Here is a 17,342-nt window from a genome sequence, read left to right on the forward strand (position 1 = left end):
TCTGATTGGGAACCATATTTAGGCAGCCATATTCTTTGGTTGTATTGTGGGTGATTGTCCTGTGTGTCTTGATGTCCTGGTTAGAGGTTAGTAGACACTTGTATAGGCTGTTTTCGGTTTTCGTTTTGTAGTGTTAGTGTTTTGTTGTGTGTTACGTTTGGTTATTAAAGATGAATCACAATAGACACGCTGCAGTTTGGTCCGACTCTCCTTCACCATTAGAAAGCCGTTACAGCACCTCCAACTTTGTACAGTACTAATGCAATTAGTTGTGCAATTTAGTTTGTGTGTTTCTTGTTTGAAGTACCAATAGTGTAATAATCAGGCTCTCTTCTTTAAAAGTGTGTTATTCTATTTGTGTGATATAGGATTTCTGCCATTGAGTTTCATGTGATGTTTTTTGTTTGCAATAGGGTGTAATAATTGGATTCTCTGTATAATATGTATGTATACGCTACACTGTGTTTCTATTTGTCTCTGGTACTTCTTTCTGATATTTACCAGTCTTCATTTTGTGTGTATTTTTTTTATATTTATATAGTTTTAAATGTTATGATTATTTATTTGTTTTGTTCCAAATGTCTGAATAAAAATTACAGTTTTTTTTTGTTGACGAGGGGGGGGGGGCGCCAGGGAGCCATACAAGCTAGAACCGCCACTGTGTACAGTAATAAAGTCAAGTTTGGGACAAAGTGTTTTTTTGCAACAACTTAAGTGCAAAGTGACAGTGAGCCAGACTGCATTTTCTCGTAAAATATTTCCCCCTTTTTTCTTTGGTCTTGAGCAAATGAATACAGTCGTAACCAATATCCAAATCAATCCTACTATTATTGGAAATTATTCTGCCTACCGATCCCCTACATCCGCTGTGAGACACGGTAGCCTGGCCTACACTTTGACAGTCATCTATTTGTAATCAATTTGTTAAGTCATCCATCCACATATCTCTTGACATGACATCCACACTGCTGGACAACTCACTACTAGCTAGTGTCTCAACTAAGACTACAATAGCTTACGGAAAATTGTACGTTTCAGCGATGCTAATCGGGAAGAGGCAGGAGACCTTCACATTCAGGGCTGTGTATTTATCCAGCATGAAGTTCCCAGACACAAGCTGCTAGGTGGGATGGAATTAGGGGATGGGGGCTCAGTCCTTCTTTCTCTAGAACGGGGCTGCGCGCTATGCAGAACAGAAGCTGCTGAGCCAAGCAGACGCTCGAAGTCAACAGCCGAACCCGTTCGGTAACGGGCGGAAAGGTTTCCCGAAGTGAAGGCAAAGGTGAAGTCCTACAGAAAGCAACGGACAACGGATATATTGACACCAGACACAACGGAGGGCGCCAAGGATGTATAATTCACATCGTCGTCTCATCGTTTAGAGAGAGACTGAGGAACAAAAAGGACCGTTTTGGAATCAAGCTCCTCTGTGCCATTCGGTTGTTCGGGGGCGGCGGAGACTGGTTGTTTACGGCTAGATTATCTTGGACGGAGTGATAACAACGTGATATTACGAAGGAAAATCCTGCCTGTTCCGTGCATTTGGCGGTGAGTAATTGAGATTTGTTTGAAATGTTTTTACGGTGCTTTGTGAGGGATGAGAGTGGGGTTTACAGCTGTGGATTATAGGAGCGGGGACTTTCACGGTAAGGCACGCGCTCCTCTGGGAGAGACAAGTTACTGAAATCGTTGCATCAAACTGCTAAAGACTTCAGGTAGCCTGTTACATTATCATCATCATCATCAACATAATCATAATAATAATATGAATTTCCTTAATGCTTCATCTCAATAAATATAAGTCTTACATAACAGGTTGCTTTTCTCTTCTAAATAAGATAGTAAGAATATAATATCACTGTTTTTACAGCAAAAGACAAGATGTTGCGTCATGCCGTCTATTTAGTTACAATGGTATATAACGTGTGACAGCTATTACACTGCAGTTATTTATTGAAAGTGGATATGCTACAGACTGGCATTGTGCATTTAGCCCTCTCTCAGATCAGTTATTTAGAGCCTTTTGTCTTCTCTCTGTTTTTGTATTTGGCCAAAACAATAATGAACACCTTTCTTTCCGATTCGCCTCAATTTATAGTTGCTGCAATAGCAATATAAGTATTTTTACAGCCAAAACCCACATATTGCTGAGCAGTAGTAAGACTGGCCACAAAAGAGTTGCCTGGCTTTTGTTATTCATTGCTTGCTTCCAGCATTTACACAGAGAGAGAGGGAGAGAGAGTGTGTGTGTGTGTGTGTGTGTGTGTGTGTGTGTGTGTGTGTGTGTGTGTGTGTGTGTGTGTGTGTGTGTGTGTGTGTGTGTGTGTGTGTGTGTGTGTGACCATTCACTGAAAGCTGGATTCAGTCCCTTCAGTGGATGTCTTGCTCTTAGGTCCTCCAGTCAGAGCCAGTTTAGAGTGGCCATTTCCCTACAGGGAAGGTGGATTACAATGCTCACTTTTCCCTCTGTAGTGTAGGTTGCATTGAAATACTTGGTCAATGTAGAATTGAGCCCAGAGACGCATGGTGCTGTTATTCTATTTGTGACACACCCTGGACTACACCCTAGACTATACCCTAGACTATACCCTAGACTACAACCATGGACTATACCCTGGACTACACCCTAGACTACACCCTGGACTATACCCTGGACTACACCCTAGACTACACCCTAGACTACAACCATGGACTATACCCTGGACTACACCCTGGACTACACCCTGGACTACACTCTGGACTACACCCTGGACTACACCCTGGACTATACCCTGGACTACACCCTGGACTATACCCTGGACTACACCCTGGACTATACCCTGGACTACACCCTAGACTACACCCTGGACTACACCCTGGCCTATACCCTGGACTACACCCTGGACTACACCATGGACTGTACCCTGGACTACACCCTGGACTACAGCCTGGACTACACCCTGGACTACAAACTGGACTACACCCTAGACTACAACCATGGACTATACCCTGGACTATACCCTGGACTACACCCTGGACTATACCCTGGACTACACCCTGGACTATACCCTGGACTACACCCTAGACTACACCCTGGACTACACCCTGGCCTATACCCTGGACTACACCCTGGACTACACCATGGACTGTACCCTGGACTACACCCTGGACTACACCCTGGACTACACCCTGGACTACACCCTAGACTACAACCATGGACTATACCCTGGACTATACCCTGACTACCCTGGACTATACCCTGGACTACACCCCTATAGACTACACCCTGGACTACACCTGGCCTATACCCTGGACTACACCCTGGACTACACCATGGACTGTACCCTGGACCATGGACTACAGCCTGACTACACCCTGGACTACACCCTGGACTACACCCTAGACTACAACCATGGACTATACCCTGGACTATACCCTGGACTACACCCTGGACTATACCCTGGACTACACCCTGGACTATATCCTGGACTATACCCTACTACACCCTGGACTATAAACCCCTGGACCACCCTAGACTACACCCTGGACTACACCCTAGACTACCCTGGACTACACCCTGGACTACACCCTGGACTATACCCTGGACTACACCCTACACTACACCCTAGACCACCCTAGACTACACCCTGGACTACACCCTAGACTACACCCTGGACTACATCCTAGACTACACCCTGGACTTGGGTTTTTCTTCATTTTGACTATTTTCTACATTGTAGAATAATAGTGAAGACATTGAAACTATGAAATATCACATGTTGAATCATATAGTAACCAAAGAAGGTTTAAACAAATCAAAATATATGTTAATTTTGAGATTCTTCAAATAGCCACCTTTTGCCATAATGGCAGCTTTGCACACTCTTGGCATTCTCTCAACCAGCTTCATGAGGTAGTCACCTGGAATGCATTTCAATTAACAGGTGTGCCTTGTTAAAGTTCATTTGTGGAATGTCTTTCCTTCTTAATGCGTTTGAGTTGTGTTGTGACAAGGTAGGGATGGTATTCAGAAGATATCCCTATTTGTTAAAACACCAAGTTCACACTAGAACAGCTCAAATAAGCAAAGAGAAACAACAGTCCATCATTATTTTAAGACATGAATATCAGTCAATCGGGAACATTTCAAGAACTTTGAAAGTTTCTTCAAGTGCAGTCGCTAAAACCATCAAGCGCTATGATGAAACTGGCTCTCATGAGGACCGCCACAGGAAGGAAGACCCAGAGTTACCTCTGCTGCAGAGGATAAATTCATTAGAGTTACCAGCCTTTGAAATTGCAGCCCAAATAAATGCTTCACAGAGTTCAAGTAACATACACATCTCAACATCAACTATTCAGAGAAAACTGTGTGAATCAGGCCTTCATGGTCGAATTGCTGCAAAGAAACCACTACTAAAGGACACCAATAAGAAAAAGAGACTTGCTTGGGCCAAGAAACATGGACAATGGACATTAGACCGGTGGAAATTTGTCCTTCGGTCTAGAGTCCAAATTGGAGATTTTTGGTTCCGACCGCCGTGTCGATGTGAGACGCGGTCTGGGTGAACGGATGATCTCTGCATGTGTATTTCCCACCGTGAAGCATGGAGGAGGAGGTGTTACGGTGTGGGGGTGCTTTTCTGGTGACACTGTCATATTTTGATAACAAGGAGTCTAAAATGGTCAATGATTTCTGTATAGAGTTATCTACAAAGCAACAGACACTGCCGTTGAGTAAATCCCTGTGCTGTATCTCGTGTGTCAGGCACCTCTTGGCGGTTTTCCCTGATGCTCTCAGCTCCCTCCTATCATTGACCCTTCACCCCTTAATCTAAGTTGGGCTGATAAGGCTATAAGGTTTCTGTCAACTCATATATCATTATAATTTTCTTAATGTCCGTTGTTATTTTGATGTTCACAGTTCTGCAATTAAACCTCCTTAGTTTCCCAGACATTTCTCAGACGGAGATGTTTTTTGAAGGGTCCGTGTTGTGCATGTGGTCTGAATACGGAATGGGTTTTATGCGCCTTTGAAAGTACCTTTGTGTTGTCACAGAACGTAAATGGTGACCTAGGGAATAGGGTGCCATTTTTCATCGTTTACATTTTATTTCACCGTTATTTACCATTTGGGACGCACGCCGAGGTTATTATGAGTCTATAGAGGTTGTCGCCATCAGTTCCATGTTAGGGAGTAAATCCGTCTGGCTCACAGCAGATGCTGTTTGCAAATTACTTTCCAGCATTTAAATCCACTTTCTTCTTGCCTTGTGTGTTTTAGGAAATATTATCATTAAATTATGGTCTCAAACTTACTGCAGTGTTGAAGCTCAAACATGTTTTGGGGTCCAGAGTATTACTACAGTGGTGAAACTCACATTTGAGGAAAATGTAAATATGATCTAGTGTTTTTTTTGTGTGTATATTTCCCTCCAAAGTGGAATGAGTTTAGAGGAATGTTAAGTCGTTACCTGTGGCTCAGAATGTCTTAGAATTGAGTGTGATTGACTGGATGGTGTGAAGCGGGGGGTGCCCAGCAGGTCGATCGCCAGATACCAGTAGCTCACAGCCCACCTATGAGTAGCTCTCCAAACTATTCTGAAAATACATGCAAACTGTCATATAAACAAATCTCACAAGTATCAGACACCACAAGATACCAGCTATTATCTTATCAAAGCAACATTGATATTATCCCACCCCTGGTTAGACGCTATTGGCTTAAAAAGCCAAACCTGACACAATATCTGCCAATTAGTTTCCAGCAATATTGCCCCTGTCTGTCTGTGTGGTGCGCGTGTTTGTCTAACACTCCGTGTGTAGCCAATTGATGTTATAACCGTCTTGTGGGTTGGCAGAAATACTTTCCCCAAAACCTTCTCAATTAAATGTTAACTGAATGATATAAAATATATAAATTGTATCTATTATATGTTTTTGGTAAACTTTGCCATGAAACGAGCAGCAGCAATACAGGACCATAGCTATACCAGCACGTTATATGGCACGTTCCTCACTCGCTAAATGCACAATTAAAGGGCCAGATGCACAATTAAAAGGAAATTACACTCAAACATCAAAATGTGTAATTATTGATATCAACTCAAAACATCAAATTTAGTTGTTTCTCTAGGAACACTTGTGAACATCCCATTTAGTTGTTTCTCTAAGAACACTTGTGAACATCCCATTTAGTTGTTTCTCTAAGAACACTTGTAAACATCCCATTTAGTTGTTTCTCTAAGAACACTTGTAATTTAGAGAGTGAAAAACTAAAAGAGTCTAAAAGCAGGAAAAATAAAACAGAGAAACAGAATTTGCAAGAAAAAAAATCTGATTTTATGAACCAGTATATTACCAAGTAAATTGACTGACAATACTACTTCCTCTAGTACAAGGACCAGGGATGAGTTGACAACATAGTGCCCTACTTCCTCTCTAAGGACCAGGGGAAGAGTTGACAACATAGTGCCCTACTTCCTCTCTAAGGACCAGGGGAAGAGTTGACAACATGGTGCCCTACTTCCTCTCTAAGGACCAGGGGAAGAGTTGACAACATAGTGCCCTACTTCCTCTCTAAGGACCAGGGAAGAGTTGACAACATAGTGCCCTACTTCCTCTCTAAGGACCAGGGATGAGTTGACAACATAGTGCCCTACTTCCTCTCTAAGGACCAGGGGAAGAGTTGACAACATAGTGCCCTACTTCCTCTCTAAGGACCAGGGAAGAGTTGACAACATAGTGCCCTACTTCCTCTCTAAGGACCAGGGGAAGAGTTGACAACATAGTGCCCTACTTCCTCTCTAAGGACCAGGGAAGAGTTGACAACATAGTGCCCTACTTCCTCTCTAAGGACCAGGGAAGAGTTGACAACATAGTGTCCTACTTCCTCTCTAAGGACCAGGGGAAAGGACCAGGGGAAGAGTTGACAACATAGTGCCCTACTTCCTCTCTAAGGACCAGGGGAAGAGTTGACAACATAGTGCCCTACTTCCTCTCTAAGGACCAGGGAAGAGTTGACAACATAGTGTCCTACTTCCTCTCTAAGGACCAGGGGAAGAGTTGACAACATAGTGCCCTACTTCCTCTCTAAGGACCAGGGGAAGAGTTGACAACATAGTGCCCTACTTCCTCTAGTACACTAAGGACCAGGGAAGAGTTGACAACATAGTGCCCTACTTCCTCTAGTACACTAAGGACCAGGGGAAGAGTTGACAACATAGTGCCCTACTTCCTCTCTAAGGACCAGGGAAGAGTTGACAACATAGTGCCCTACTTCCTCTCTAAGGACCAGGGGAAGAGTTGACAACATAGTGCCCTACTTCCTCTCTAAGGACCAGGGAAGAGTTGACAACATAGTGCCCTACTTCCTCTCTAAGGACCAGGGAAGAGTTGACAACATAGTGCCCTACTTCCTCTCTAAGGACCAGGGGAAGAGTTGACAACATAGTGCCCTACTTCCTCTCTAAGGACCAGGGGAAGAGTTGACAACATAGTGTCCTACTTCCTCTAGTACACTAAGGACCAGGGAAGAGTTGACAACATAGTGCCCTACTTCCTCTAGTACACTAAGGACCAGGGAAGAGTTGACAACATAGTGCCCTACTTCCTCTAGTACACTAAGGACCAGGGAAGAGTTGACAACATAGTGTCCTACTTCCTCTAGTACACTAAGGACCAGGGGAAGAGTTGACAACATAGTGCCCTACTTCCTCTCTAAGGGGGAAGAGTTGACAAGAATGTGACCTATTTGAAGGACAAGGGGAAGAGTTGAAATGTGCCCAGCTTCCTCTCTAAGGAAGGGAAGAGTTGACAACATAGTGCCCTACTTCATGGACAGAGCCTCACTACAGAGAGGGAAGAGTTGACAACATACCCTACACATAGACCAGGGAAGATGACAACATACAACCCACATAGGACCAGGGAATATACAATAATAGTGCCACTTCCTCTCTAAAATGGGAAGAGTTGACAACATAGTGCCCTACTTGTCTCTAAGGACCAGGGAAGAGTTGACAACATAGTGCCCTACTTGCTGACTAAGGACCAGGGGAAGAGTTGACAACATAGTGCCCTACTTTCAGAGGGGAAATTTAGTGACCAGGGAAGAGTTGACAACATAGTGCCCTACTTCCTCTCTAAGGACCAGGGAAGAGTTGACAACATAGTGCCCTACTTCCTCTCTAAGGACCAGGGGAAGAGTTGACAACATAGTGCCCTACTTCCTCTCTAAGGACCAAGGAAGAGTTGCAGGGGAGAGGAGAAGAATGGACCTATTTGAAAGCTAGAAAGAAATGTGCAGCTCTCGTGCTAGAAAAGGTTGGAGACCCCTGATGTTAAGCATGCACACAGAGCCTAGTGTATATACTAATACAACCCACACATAGCCTAGTGTATATACTAATACAACCCACACATAGCCTAGTGTATATACCAATAAAAGGCCACTCTAAAATGTGAAGTTTTGCCACACGACACAATGCCACAGATGTCTCAAGTACTGAGGAGCATGCAATTGGCATGCTGACTGCAGGAATGTTCACCACAGCTGTTTCCAGAGAATTTAGTGTTTCTCTACCATAAGCCGCCTCCAATGTCGTTTTAGAGAATTTGGCAGTAAGCCTCACAACCGCAGACCACATGTATCCACGCCAGCACAGGACCATTTCCGGCTGCTTCACCTGCAGGATTGTCTGAGCCCAGCCACCTGGACAGCTGATGAAACTGAGCAGCCACCTAGACAGCTGATGAAACTGAGCAGCCACCTAGACAGCTGATGAAACTGAGCAGCCACCTAGACAGCTGATGAAACTGAGCAGCCACCTGGACAGCTGATGAAACTGAGCAGCCACCTAGACAGCTGATGAAACTGAGCAGCCACCTAGACAGCTGATGAAACTGAGCAGCCACCTAGACAGCTGATGAAACTGAGCAGCCACCTAGACAGCTGATGAAACTGAGCAGCCACCTAGACAGCTGATGAAACTGAGCAGCCACCTAGACAGCTGATGAAACTGAGCAGCCACCTGGACAGCTGATGAAACTGAGCAGCCACCTAGACAGCTGATGAAACTGAGCAGCCACCTAGACAGCTGATGAAACTGAGCAGCCACCTAGACAGCTGATGAAACTGAGCAGCCACCTAGACAGCTGATGAAACTGAGCAGCCACCTAGACAGCTGATGAAACTGAGCAGCCACCTGGACAGCTGATGAAACTGAGCAGCCACCTAGACAGCTGATGAAACTGAGCAGCCACCTGGACAGCTGATGAAACTGGAGCAGCCACCTGGACAGCTGATGAAACTAGAGCAGCCACCTAGACAGCTGATGGTTTCAGCAGCCACCTAGACAGCTGATTGAAACTGAGCAGCCACCTAGGAGTTTGTTGAAACTGGGGGGCAGCCACCTGGACAGTTTTGACTGGGCAGCCACCTGGACAGCTGATGAAACTGAGCAGCCAGAGGTGGATGAAACTGAGCAGCCACCTTGTTTGGGTGAGGGCCTGATCAGAGCCTGGAGCTGATAGTGAGGTGCCACCTAGACAGCTGATGAAACTGAGCAGCCACCTGGTCTGATGAAACGGAGCAGCCACCTGGAAGCCAGTGAAAGAGCGGAGCCACCTGGACAGCTGATGAAACTGAGCAGCCACCTAGACAGCTGATGAAACTGACCTTTCCCTCTTTAATAACGCTTTTTTTGTGGGTTTAAACTCATCCTGATTGGCCTGGCTCCCCAGTGGCCCCTGCTCAGTCATGTGAAATCCATAGATAAGGGCCTAATGAATTGAATGAACGGATTTCCTCGTGTGAACTTTAATTCAGTAAAATTGTTGCATTCCTATTTTTGATCAGTATATATATATATGAGACTTTTACACACAAGTCTACCCTAGTAGTCCATTTACCTTGTAATCACTCAGTGTTTCACTCTCCCAAACTACCTTAATTGAACTCCTGTGAGCGGAATAGCCCGTTGAGTTTTCTGCAGAACGAGTGAGATGCAGTTCTGTAATGATGGTATCAAGACAACTCAACAGAATAACGATTGTGGTATCATTGTTTTTCTGTTATCACTATGAAATTATCCTCAAGGTCAACTCATTTAGAATTTGACATGGATTCATGAGAGTGTTTTTATAAGATACTGCCTCACCCGCAAAACTCGTTCTCTTAATAAGAAGAGATATTGACTTGGGCCAACAGGCTTGGGTTCATATCTAATTGAAAGAGACAATGCAGTGAAGCCTACACCTTGGGATAATGGAGGAAAACAGTGTCCTCACAGTGACAAGAATGGGTGGTGGTGTGTGTGTGTGTGTGTGTTTGTGTGCATGCTGGTGTGTTTGTGTGTAACAGTGTCTCACTGAGATGGGATAATGGGACTTCAGGGAGATAATGGGAGATAATGGGACCTCGGGAGATAATGGGAGATAATGGAACCTTTGGGAGATAATGGGACATTGTCGATATAATTGGACCTCGGGGAGATAATGGGAGATAATAGGACCTCGTGGATATAATGGGACCCCTGGGAGATAATGGGATCTCAGGGAGATAATGAGAGATAATGGGACATCATGGATATAATGGGACATCATGGAGATAATGGGAGATAATAGGACCCCATGGAGATAATGGGACCTCGGGGAGATAATGGGAGATAAGGGAACCTCAGTGAGATAATGGGACCTTGGCGATATAATGGAACTTCAGAGAGATAATGGGGCCTTAGGGAGAACGAAGAGAGAGCTTCTCCAGATCACATGTTGTTATAAGCTACCCATCCAGCATGTCTTGAGGATCACCTAGCGTCACAAACACTCATTTGGGCTCAGCATATTAATCGTAATAATGTCTTTTTTTTATTCATACATTTATTTGCACCAAAGAAAACAGTAATAGACAAAAATACAGATAAAAACAAATGAGAAAAAAACAGGTGTGTTGGAAGCCAAGGGCTTATATGAAAACCACACCAGAAAAAACAGTGTGCAGGTGTGTTGGAAGCCTAAGGGCTTATATGAAAACCACACCAGAAAAAACAGTGTGCAGGTGTGTTGGAAGCACAAGGGCTTATATGAAAACCACACCAGAAAAAACAGTGTGCAGGTGTGTTGGAAGCCCAAGGGCTTATATGAAAACCACACCAGAAAAAACAGTGTGCAGGTGTGTTGGAAGCCTAAGGGCTTATATGAAAACCACACCAGAAAAAACAGTGTGCAGGTGTGTTGGAAGCCCAAGGGCTTATATGAAAACCACACCAGAAAAAACAGTGTGCAGGTGTGTTGGAAGCCTAAGGGCTTATATGAAAACCACACCAGAAAAAACAGTGTGCAGGTGTGTTGGAAGCCTGAAAACCACACCAGAAAAAAGGGCTTATATGAAAACCACACCAGAAAAAACAGTGTGCAGGTGTGTTGGAAGCCTAAGGGCTTATATGAAAACTACACCAGAAAAAACAGTGTGCAGGTGTGTTGGAAGCCCAAGGGCTTATATGAAAACCACACCAGAAAAAAACAGTGTGCAGGTGTGTTGGAAGCCCAAGGGCTTATATGAAAACCACACCAGAAAAAACAGTGTGCAGGTGTGTTGGAAGCCTAAGGGCTTATATGAAAACCACACCAGAAAAAACAGTGTGCAGGTGTGTTGGAAGCCCAAGGGCTTATATTAAAACCACACCAGAAAAAACAGTGTGCAGGTGTGTTGGAAGCCCAAGGGCTTATATGAAAACCACACCAGAAAAAAACAGTGTGCAGGTGTGTTGGAAGCCCAAGGGCTTATATGAAAACCACACCAGAAAAAACAGTGTGCAGGTGTGTTGGAAGCCCAAGGGCTTATATGAAAACCACACCAGAAAAAACAGTGTGCAGGTGTGTTGGAAGCCCAAGGGCTTATATGAAAACCACACCAGAAAAAACAGTGTGCAGGTGTGTTGGAAGCCCAAGGGCTTATATGAAAACCACACCAGAAAAAACAACATACATCAATACAAACATACCAAAGGTTTGTTTAAACAGATAACAAAACCTACTAATTATACCAGAAAAAACAGTGTAATTGAAGCCCAGTAAACAATGGGTGTGTGCATGAAAACCACACCAGAAAAAACAGTGTGCAGGTTCATCAGGTGACTGGAAGCCCAAGGGCTTCTTCATGGTTCATCAAACCCACCAGAAAAACTTCATGGTTCATCAGGCTGACCCCCAGTCTTCATGGAGGAGATTACTGAGTAGTTTGGTTCATCAGGCTGATCCCCAGTTCTTCATGGAGGAGATTACTGAGAAGTTTGGTTCATCAGGCTCACCTGCAGTCTTCATGGAGGAGATTACTGAGTAGTTTGGTTCATCAGGCTGACGCCCAGTCTTCATGGTTCATCAGGCTGACCTCCAGTCTTCATGGAGAAGATTACTGAGTAGTTTGGTTCATCAGGCTGACCTCCAGTCTTCATGGAGATTACCAGAAAAAACAGTGTGCAGGTGTGTTCATCAGGCTGATCCCCAGTCTTCATGGAGGAGATTACTGAGTAGTTTGGTTCATCAGGCTGACCTCCAGTCTTCATGGAGATTACTGAGTAAAACAGTTCATCAGGCTGACCACCCAGTCTTCATGGTTCATCAGGCTGACCCCCAGTCTTCATGGAGGAGATTATTGAGTAGTTTGGTTCATCAGGCTGACGCCCAGTCTTCATGGTTCATCAGGCTGAGCCCAAGTCTTCATGGTTCATCAGGCTGACACCAGAAAAAACAGTCTTCATGGTTCATCAGGCTGACCCCCAGTCTTCATGGTTCATCAGGCTGACCTCCAGTCTTCATGGTTCATCAGGCTGACCCCCAGTCTTCATGGTTCATCAGGCTGACTCCCAAGATTACTTATGGTTCATCAGGCTGATCCCCAGTCTTCATGGTTCATCAGGCTGACCCCCAGTCTTCATGGAGGAGATTATTGAGTAGTTTGGTTCATCAGGCTGACGCCCAGTCTTCATGGTTCATCAGGCTGACGCCCAGTCTTCATGGTTCATCAGGCTGATCCCCAGTCTTCATGGTTCATCAGGCTGACCCCCAGTCTTCATGGTTCATCAGGCTGACTCCCGAGTCTTCATGGTTCATCAGGCTGACCCACCAGTCTTCATGGTTCATCAGGCTGACCTCCAGTCTTCATGGAGAAGATTACTGAGTAGTTTGGTTCATCAGGCTGACCTCCAGTCTTCATGGAGATTACTGAGTAGTTTGGTTCATCAGGCTGATCCCCAGTCTTCATGGAGGAGATTACTGAGTAGTTTGGTTCATCAGGCTGACCTCCAGTCTTCATGGAGATTACTGAGTAGTTTGGTTCATCAGGCTGACTCCCCAGTCTTCATGGTTCATCAGGCTGACCCCCAGTCTTCATGGAGGAGATTTATTGAGTAGTTTGGTTCATCAGGCTGACGCCCAGTCTTCATGGTTCATCAGGCTGACTCCCGAGTCTTCATGGTTCATCAGGCTGACTCCCGAGTCTTCATGGTTCATCAGGCTGACTCCCCAGTCTTCATGGTTCATCAGGCTGACCTCCAGTCTTCATGGTTCATCAGGCTGACCTCCAGTCTTCATGGTTCATCAGGCTGACCCCCAGTCTTCATGGTTCATCAGGCTGACTCCCCAGTCTTCATGGTTCATCAGGCTGACCCCCAGTCTTCATGGTTCATCAGGCTGACTCCCCAGTCTTCATGGTTCATCAGGCTGACCCCCAGTCTTCATGGAGGAGATTATTGAGTAGTTTGGTTCATCAGGCTGACGCCCAGTCTTCATGGTTCATCAGGCTGACGCCCAGTCTTCATGGTTCATCAGGCTGATCCCCAGTCTTCATGGTTCATCAGGCTGAACCCCAGTCTTCATGGTTCATCAGGCTGACTCCCGAGTCTTCATGGTTCATCAGGCTGACCCACCAGTCTTCATGGTTCATCAGGCTGACCCCCAGTCTTCATGGAGGAGATTACTGAGTAGTTTGGTTCATCAGGCTGACCCCCAGTCTTCATGGAGGAGATTACTGAGTAGTTTGCTTCATCAGGCTGACTCCCCAGTCTTCATGGTTCATCAGGCTGACCCCCAGTCTTCATGGAGGAGATTACTGAGTAGTTTGGTTCATCAGGCTGACGCCCAGTCTTCATGGTTCATCAGGCTGACCCCCAGTCTTCATGGAGGAGATTACTGAGTAGTTTGGTTCATCAGGCTGACCCCCAGTCTTCATGGAGGAGATTACTGTGTAGTTTGGTTCATCAGGCTGATCCCCAGTCTTCATGGAGATTCCTGAGTAGTTTGATTCATCAGGCTGATCCCCAGGCTTCATGGAGATTACTGAGTAGTTTGGTTCATCAGGCTGATCCCCAGTCTTCATGGAGATTACTGAGTAGTTTGGTTCATCAGGCTGATCCCCAGTCTTCATGGAGATTACTGTGTAGTTTGGTTCATCAGGCTGATCCCCAGTCTTCATGGAGATTACTGAGTAGTTTGGTACATCAGGCTGATCCCCAGTCTTCATGGAGATTACTGAGTAGTTTGGTTCATCAGGCTGATCCCCAGTCTTCATGGAGATTATTGTGTAGTTTGGTTCATCAGGCTGACCCCCAGTCTTCATGGAGATTACTGAGTAGTTTGGTTCATCAGGCTGATCCCCAGTCTTCATGGAGATTACTGAGTAGTTTGGTTCATCAGGCTGATCCCCAGTCTTCATGGAGATTACTGAGTAGTTTAGTTCATCAGGCTGATCCCCAGTCTTCATGGAGATTACTGTGTAGTTTGGTTCATCAGGCTGACCCCCAGTCTTCATGGTTCATCAGGCTGACGCCCAGTCTTCATGGTTCATCAGGCTGATCCCCAGTCTTCATGGAGATTACTGAGTAGTTTGGTTCATCAGGCTGATCCCCAGTCTTCATGAAGATTACTGAGTAGTTTGGTTCATCAGGCTGACCTCCAGTCTTCATGGAGTAGATTACTGAGTAGTTTGGTTCATCAGGCTGAACCCCCAGTCTTCATGGTTCATCAGGCTGACTCCCCAGTCTTCATGGTTCATCAGGCTGATCCCCAGTCTTCATGGAGATTACTGAGTAGTTTGGTTCATCAGGCTGATCCCCAGTCTTCATGGAGATTACTGAGTAGTTTGGTTCATCAGGCTGACCTCCAGTCTTCATGGAGGAGATTACTGAGTAGTTTGGTTCATCAGGCTGAACCCCCAGTCTTCATGGTTCATCAGGCTGACCCCCAGTCTTCATGGAGGAGATTACTGAGTAGTTTGGTTCATCAGGCTGACCCCCAGTCTTCATGGAGGAGATTACTGAGTAGTTTGATTCATCAGGCTGACTCCCCAGTCTTCATGGTTCATCAGGCTGACCCCCAGTCTTCATGGAGGAGATTACTGAGTAGTTTGGTTCATCAGGCTGAACCCCCAGTCTTCATGGAGGAGATTACTGAGTAGTTTGGTTCATCAGGCTGAACCCCCCAGTCTTCGCCTGAAATTATTGAGGGATGATGATGTTTTGGCAATGTGAAGATAAGAATTCCGGAGTATGGTACCTCTGTATCTGATAGAGATTTGACCATGTGAGGTGCGGCAGTGGGGAAGGTGGAGGTTATGCAGTGTCTTGGGTTGTATAGATCGATTTCAGAATTAACGTGGAAGAATCCATTGAAGGTTTTAGGTCAACTGTCTGGGAGATATGAGTATTTGTAGACGAATTGTAGACGATAATTGGTGTACATTAATGCCCTAAATAGACAGGATATTGTGTTTCTTAACCTCTTACCTCTACCTGGGACGCTTGCGTCCCAACTAGAGCTCTGGAAATGCAAATGCGCTACGCTAAATGCTAATAGTATTAGTTAAAACTCAAAAGTTCATTAAAATACACATGCAGGGTATCAAATTAAAGCTACACTCGTTGTGAATCCAGGCAACAAGTCAGATTTTTAAAATGCTTTTCGGCGACAGCATGAGAAGCTATTATCTGATAGCATGCACCAATACACTACAACAGAAAAGCACAGCAGGAGACGTAAACAAAATAATTAGCATTTCGGCGTTACACAAACCGCACAATAAAATAGAAAACAGTCATTACCTTTCACCATCTTCTTTGTTGGCACTCCTAGATGTCCCATAAACACTATTGGGTCTTTATTTCGATTAAATCGGGCCATATAAAGCCAAGATATCGTTATATGTAGACTGTGTGATAAACGAAAAAAAAAACAGCGATTTCACAACGTAACGTCATTTTTTTAAATTCAAAAAGTAGACGATAAACTTTCACAAAACACTTCATGAATACGTTTGTAATGCTACTTTAGCTATTAGTAAACGTTAATAAGCGATAAAAATCATCCGTAGGCGATGTACATATCATTAGCTGTCGTCTTGGAAAAAATTTCAGGAGAGAGCTCTTCCGGAATGATCTGGGCGGAGACCGGAGGTACGTTGTGCCCCTCTTTCGGTTCAACCAAGAATCAAAGAGGATTAAATTCACAAGATACTCGACTACATGGGGATGCTGTGGGAGTTGAATGCTCGGTCTTATCTAATTCGGCTCACTGTTAACAATTGCTGGAAGTGGCGCAAGGATATTTATTTCCATTTTCTGTGATCAGGTTTTCCTGCGCTTTCCGATGTAACGCACGTTATGTTATAGCCACAGTCGTGATTTAACCAGTTTTAAAAACGTCCGAGGGTTTCCTATACACACATTCTAACCATATGAACGTACTATATTCCTGGCATGAGTAGCAGGGCGCTGAAATGTTGCGCGATTTTTAACAAAATGTTCAAAAAAGTAGAGGGTAGGAGCAACTAGTTAAACAAAGGTGCAGAAGAAGCCAGGTAATTAGAGGTGGCTAGTCTTGCACATTTATTTTGTATAATGAGTACATTGTGTAGGTAGGAGGTATATGCACTGGCCCAGACAATACTACAAATTATTCTGATGACACCAACAGATTTCATCACTTTACTGCAGACTGAATGTGATCTTTCCAGGAATACTTGTCATCTATTAAAACTCTGAGGAATCTAGTGGATGTGACTTGTTTAATTTCATTCCTACCAATTGAGGTCATGGCTCTTTTTTTGAACAATATTTCTTATTCTTACTAGTGAATACTATAAAGTTGGATTTTAACATTTAAAGATAAGTTGTTTATCTGGAACCAGTCAGACAATTAGTGATGGAGTGCTGCATCATATGACCTGGCCTCCACAATCACCCGAGATGGTTTTGGTTTGAGTTGGACTGCAGAGTGAAGGAACAGCAGCTAACAAGTGCTCAGCATATGTGGGAACTCCTTCAAGACTGTTGTAAAAGCATTCCAGGTGAAGCCGGTTGAGAGAATGC

The 17,342-nt window shown here is 44.6% G+C and overlaps 1 protein-coding gene across 1 annotated transcript in view; it reads left to right on the top strand.

Annotated features, from left to right (window-relative positions):
• Positions 1–1,113: 1,113 nt before the first annotated feature.
• LOC115124438 (contactin-5-like) overlaps positions 1,114–17,342 on the top strand; it is a 653,850-nt gene continuing 637,621 nt past the window's right edge. The window contains 1 exon segment of the mRNA XM_065024146.1: positions 1,114–1,548. The gene's annotated coding sequence lies outside the window, so the exon portion shown is untranslated.

Source organism: Oncorhynchus nerka, linkage group LG11, assembly GCF_034236695.1.
Source record: "Oncorhynchus nerka isolate Pitt River linkage group LG11, Oner_Uvic_2.0, whole genome shotgun sequence".
Lineage (NCBI taxonomy): Eukaryota > Metazoa > Chordata > Actinopteri > Salmoniformes > Salmonidae > Oncorhynchus > Oncorhynchus nerka.